Genomic DNA, 6726 nt, shown 5'->3' on the forward strand with positions numbered 1-6726 from the left:
TAAAGCACAACAATCTAAAGAAAAATCAAAATTGACATCCAAAATTGTTGTTCCTCCATCCAAACCTTCCGATTCTATTCCTCCATCACCTCCTTCATCTATTTTGGGTTCTTATGCCCCAAAATCTGTAACCTTTCCTCCTTCCAAATCTCAAAATTTGAGATTCACTTCTCTTCCATGTGTCCACCATCCCTCAAGGTGTGTGCCAATGTTGATTTTTCCAACATTTTCATCTAGCCATACACAATACTTCCAACATCCCATCCATTATCCAACACCTCTTTTTCACCCTTCCATCCCTCTTATCCAATCCTTTGCATAAATCCTTTCCCTAGTTTCATTTCATTATCCTACCAACATCTTTGAACATACCTTCATAACCATGGTCTATTGCAACTGATATTCCAAGGGTACCATCCAAAGAAGTGAGACATTGGGGTTCTTCTTCCATCCCCTATCATGCCTCCATTATCTTCCAAAAAAAAATAATGATGAAAAAGTGAAAAAAAAAATCTAAGAAAAAAGAAGTAAAGAGAAATAATTTCATCCACAAGTGAAAACCACTTCTTGTGGTACCTTGGACAAGTACCATGATGAAAACCTGGCAAACAGGCGTCATGCATAATCCACTATCCTTGTGCACTTTAAATTGGGGGAAATTTCCATCCATGTGCATTCTCTATTATCCTTCTTCCTCCATTATCCCTCATTCGTTCTATCTACATTCATATCCCTTTTCCACCTTTGATCTTGACAAGGTTAAGGATCTTTACAGGTTTTGCACGTGTCCTATATACTACACTTGATCCAGATCCTTTAGCTCCTATTCATTGCTCGCTTACATCCTTCATTGCTCCCTTTTGATTTTGCTTATCATATCTGCCTCCTATCCAAATCTATCCCTTTATCTTGATCAACACTATGGATAAAATACAAAAGTATGCTTTCCACAAACCTCTTGACATGGCCACTTCTTTGGACCATATGGCTTTGTTACGCTATATCCTTACTTTACATCGCTGAAATCCTTGCTTTACATCGCTAAAATCCTTTCTTTACATTTCTATATCTGGACCCTGTGCTTGGATTAGCGTTGTGAGATAGTCAATGAAAGCGTCCACCATCATTCACTTATCCATTCATCTACTCAAAATCCCTTTTACCTTGCTAGACACTAGGGGCAAACATCAAAATCCTAAAAATTATAAAATGTCCTGAACAAAATCCTACAAATCATAAAATATCCTGAACAAAATCATAAAAATCATAAAATGTCCTGAACAAAATCCTAAAAATAAAAAAACTCACTAAATAAAAAAAATTGACAAAATCGAAGCAAGAAAGCATAGACAATCCTTCAAACCAAATCAACCACAGACAAACTCTCAAGGCCTACAATCAAACTTATCGCATGTCTTGTTAATTAATCTATCAAACTCTATCAAACACCAACATGTCTTATACAAGGATGTGTACGCTCGAAACCAAACAGATCGGTCTTATACGGGGTACTTACTCTTTGAAACCAAACATCCCTATCAATGATCACACAAATCAAAGCAATGACATAGATCAGTATGGTTGTTGGATTTTGTCCAGGTTGGTCTCATCTCTTGTACTGAAATGTTGCATCTTTGATTTAGCTTGTACATACCTTTCTGGTCACCTTTGTGACATCTTGGTTCTTTTAGAACCCTCATGTCTTGAAACCGATCACTGTCCTAGTCTTAGGGTAATCGACTGATCAATTTACATGTCCTAAGAAGTATCAACCAATGCATCTTTTTGCCAGTGGTACCCGGTCATCCACTCAGAGTCAATCACCTATCTCCTAACTACTGAAGAGTTTTATCACTGAGTACACAAGCAAAACAACAAAACTGAAAACAATCACTAAACAATTTGAGCTATGCATGGAAATTTTCTTTGTGTGTTGTCTTTTATATTGGTTTTCAATTATTTTCCCTTTGAGTAACTCGAGGAAGTCTATCTTGACTAAGAGGAGCACAGATTGGGGGCATAATATTTTCTTTGTTTTCGGCTTGTAGGAATGATTCCGATGATCTGGAAACATCTAATTAGATGGGTGTTTGTGATAAGAGCCTTCACATTAAGGTGAAATTGCCACACATACCTCGACTCTACTTATTTGAATGCTACAAGGAGGTTCCCATCATTTCTTTGTCTATTTTGAGGGAATTTCTTTATCATGCAATCTAGGTCCCTGCGAAATCTATCCAAGGATATGAACAGAAAAGGGTCACTGCAGACAAGATAATTAATATTGCACATGAAAAGAAAGGAACTCTAATCTGTTTGCTATGTTTGTTAATGCTCAGTGATGAAACTTAAAGCATTTCAAATCCAGTGACTAGGTTTAAGTTGCATTTCATTCTGCATTTTGTGAATTTAGAGTGATTTCGGTATGGCAACAATGATCTCTTTATCTTCTGAATGAGAGTTGGAAGCATCACCATTTCTCAGCTAAGTGGTCTCTGTTTCATCATCGTTTCTCTGATCGAGTACTTATGTATTGAGATGTTAGTTGCATACATGAGCATCTTATACAGATCCATATATTTCATTTTATACTTATTTAAATTCATATTATTGCATGAAGAAAAATAAACATTTGCATTACTAGTTAATCATTCTCCTCATTTATTTGCATCATCATTTATTTTCATAAAAATAAACATCCATATTCATTTGCATTACATCCATACTGAAAAGAAATGCATACATATAGAATAAAACATATAGAAAAGCATCTCATAAATCGATTGACACAAGTACGATGAAGTCAAATCAAGATCTTGTATATATAATCAACAATATCTCGGGGTACAAAATAATGTCAACTGACATATACAAACTCCCATCGGAGCAAGAATCGTAAGGGCTACAAAAAATGGGTGTGTCTACAAAACAAATCTAAGAGCTACACAAAAGGATCTAGCTCTCTGCCTCTCCCTCATCACCAGGTGGTGGAGGAGGTGGAGCCTGCTGATCCGGATCCTGTCTAGGTGCCTGAGCTCCCTCCAATCGAGCCATACATTGAGAATACGATACAACCTATTGCACTACTAGAATTGCTACACTGTAAGCCGCAACATAATAGGCTGCTCGACTTGTTTGATGGAGAACCTCTTGTTGAAGAGTGTCTCGCTTTGCCCTCGTTGCTGCAACCTGATGATCGCGCTCTACCCTGAGCTCCACCAGCTGACGATCACGCTTAGCTCTGACCTCATCTAACTGACGATCTCTCTCTACTCTAAGGTCTGCCAGCTGTCAGTCTTGCTCCGCCAGTTGTGTCTGTGCCATTGTCAGCTATGACTACAAACCCACTAGGCGTGCTCTCATCGATCGCGTTGTGTCGGCCCCCTGATCCCTCGTAGGCTCTCCGCCTCCATCGCCTCCTCCATCTCTGCCTCCGACTCCCCCTGCTCCTCTCTACTCTATCAAACATGTCTTAGAGCTTCTCTCTCCTCCTCTCCACCACCCTCCGCTACCCTCACTCCACTTAGCCTCACCCCAACAGTCCCCAGGGATCCGCCCTTTCCTCTCTATTGCCTACCTCCAGCTGGTACCCTACTGCTGCTAACACCAGGATCACCACCTGCCCGCCTCGGAGCCTCGGCTCTTTGTCCATGTCCCTGTGCGTGGGCATCATCCTTTACCTCCTCTATGCGAGGTGCCTGCTTAGTCGAATCTGTAAATCTTGAGAATGGATGTTGCTGGAACCAATCCCTGTATTGGGGCAATACCCTCGCATTTGCAATATCATCTAAATAATCCCATCTGAGCATCTATAACCCAGTCAACTCCTGCATTCCCAAGGCGTATGATAGCCTCGATCCCCATCCCCTCTTATCCTCATATGCATAACGCGCGTATGCAGGAAAAACTCCTGCGAGATCCCCTGAGGTCTACCATACTGCCTCATCACTTGAGTAACAACAAAATGCTCAACCACTGATGTTGATCTACCGATAAGAGGTCAGATCATGAATAGGTCTCTATGCACAACTCTCCAATCATCCCAAGGCTCCAGACCCCTATAAGGTCTCCATATGACAACTATAAGATCGTCTAGCTGTTGTCTCCAATAATCTATCTTTCCCAGATGGGGCTGCGCAATGTATCCACAATATCTATAAACAATAGGTTGTTGTGGATCTCTGGCCTCATCGACAATCGATTTGCATACTGGGAGATGCTCCCAGGCCCATACCTGTAAAATCAACACCCCAACAACCATACTCTTCCCCTCCCGGTAGATGATCTCATGCATCTCACGATACATGTGTGCTAGTATACATGAACCCCATCCTAATCTCTGGGGGTGCTCAACAAGTCTCTCCAACATCTTGCCCCATCCACATAAAAACCCCTGCTGTCCCTTGTCTGGCATAAGAAAATGGCCGATGAAACCTGCCAAGACGCAAGCCAGTGGAAAGTCCTCACTGTATCTGGTCATCATGTCCTCCCAACTGATAGACTGTGTCAGAATGTCTGCATCATAAACTACTTGCCTTAGGGCTAGAAGGGCAGGACGCTATGCTGAATCATAATCTACCTTATCCCCAGCAAAAGGGACACAAAGAATCCTGTATACATCCTCGGGAGTGATGGTCATCTCCTCAACTGGAAAATAAAACGTATTATGCTCTGAATGAAACCTCTCAACTAATGCAGTGAGCATATCGTGATTCACACAAATACTAGGCAACGCAAGAAGATGAGTCAATCCGCATGACTCAATATGTGCCCAGCCTACATCTAATAACTAACGAACTAATGTCATGGTTAGTGATATACACATATAAACAACACGTGGGGCAATTAAACCTACAAAAATCAAACAAAAGATCATCAGGAAACATTTCAAATTAGCCTATAAGAGAAGCAAAACATCATGTGAATCCAACTACATCAACTGCAAAATCAAAATTTCAAGTTTGCACCTTAAAAAATGCTTACTGTTTTTCAAACAACAAAACATCACAGAGGTAGCAACTCGTACGAGTTAGGAATTGGTCTAGTATGACAAAACAATCTGATACGACACAAGACTAGTTGCAGGACAAAAAAATGGGCCCTTTTGAAGATTCTCATACGACAGAAGGGTGTATGTAGGATGACAAAACTAGTGACTTTAAATGATAAAACAAACTTCATCAGTTTGTCGTACGAGAAAGGATCCTGCCTCGCACGACAAAACGATAATCCCCGACTTCAACATGCCAAAAAAAAAAAATTCAACAAAAAAATTCAATTTTGAAATGATTAAAAGGCATAAGATCGATCACTTACCGTTGGCTCATAGTTCTGTGGTCGATTGTGTCGTCTTTGGTGCTCGAATTGTTGCTTTTGTGTGGGAACCATCATTTTTCTTCACTGAAGGATTTTTGAATTTTCAAACTTGGGAGCTTAAAATGAATTGAAAATGACAATTTGACCCCTTATATAGACAAAACCCTAATTTTCAACTTGCTCCGATGGACATGAAAATTGTACCCTTAGCTAATTTGCCCATTCTAATTCCATTTTTGGGATCAAAATCGAAATTTGAGATCATTCTCCTAGTCAATTTCAATACAATTTGGACCACTTAACACTTTTCATCAAAAACTCATTCTTTCTTCAATTCGCGCTTAATTTCTAATGAATCAACGCTGAATCTCAATTTTATTCTACAAATCAATTTTGCGCTCAATTTCTCATCAAGCCAAATTTTCAAAAAATTCCTCTGAATCATTCATGCTCAAATCAATATCATTGCTAAACAATTGCCTATAATCTTGTACCCTCGCTATCTTTCGATTTCGCTCTCGAGGGGGCATACTCATGACCTCATGACCTCATATCTTCAAAGTTGAGAAAATTTTCAAATCTTCATCAAAAGTCGAGCAAAAATCTTTTCAACTAAAGAAAATCAAATTCTTATTGCTAAGGGGCATCTCAGCTTCATTGCTTCATATCAAGTTGAGATCTCTCGATCATCTGAATCGAATCAATCGCTAGGGGCATATCAGTTTTATCGCTTCATATCAAGCTGATATTGTCTTCATCCGAATCTAGTCTCTTAACGTTAATTAGTTTCATCGCTTTTCATCAAGCTGATTATTTGTTTAAACTCAATCAAGAGTTTAAAGAGTATCTTCGATCAAATACCCAATCTAAGCAGGTGTTCAGTTTCATCGCATCAAATCAAGCTGAACAGTTTATCTTCGCTCATCATATCTTGATCCATCAAGTTCAAGATTGATTTTATCTTCACTCACTGTGTCTAGTTCAATCAAGTTCTAGATCAGTAAGATCCGCTTCTTGATCAATCAAGTTCAAGTTTGGTATCTTCACTCTCTATTGTTCCTAGTTCAATCAAGTTTGGGATCAGTATCACTTTAATCAACTCTGTTTAGCTTCATCGCTTCAAATCAAGCTAAACACCTCGCTCTTCATTTGGTTTGTGATCAATCAAGTTCAAAACTAGTATCTCCTAGACATCAACTATTCTTTGAATCAATGCGCTGCTCGCACATTAATTCAAAGAGGGGCAAATGTAATACCCTAAGACTGGTCATCTAAACCATGAGCCCCTAATCTCGACAACGTCACCAAGGTCCTAACCAAAGACAATTAAAATTAATCTTGAGCACACAATTAATTTCTTAAATCACCAATGTCACATGGCAAATTAATCAACCAATATTAATTAGATAT

The sequence above is a fragment of the Cryptomeria japonica genome, chromosome 3, assembly GCF_030272615.1.
Source record: "Cryptomeria japonica chromosome 3, Sugi_1.0, whole genome shotgun sequence".
Classification (NCBI taxonomy): Eukaryota; Viridiplantae; Streptophyta; class Pinopsida; order Cupressales; family Cupressaceae; genus Cryptomeria; species Cryptomeria japonica.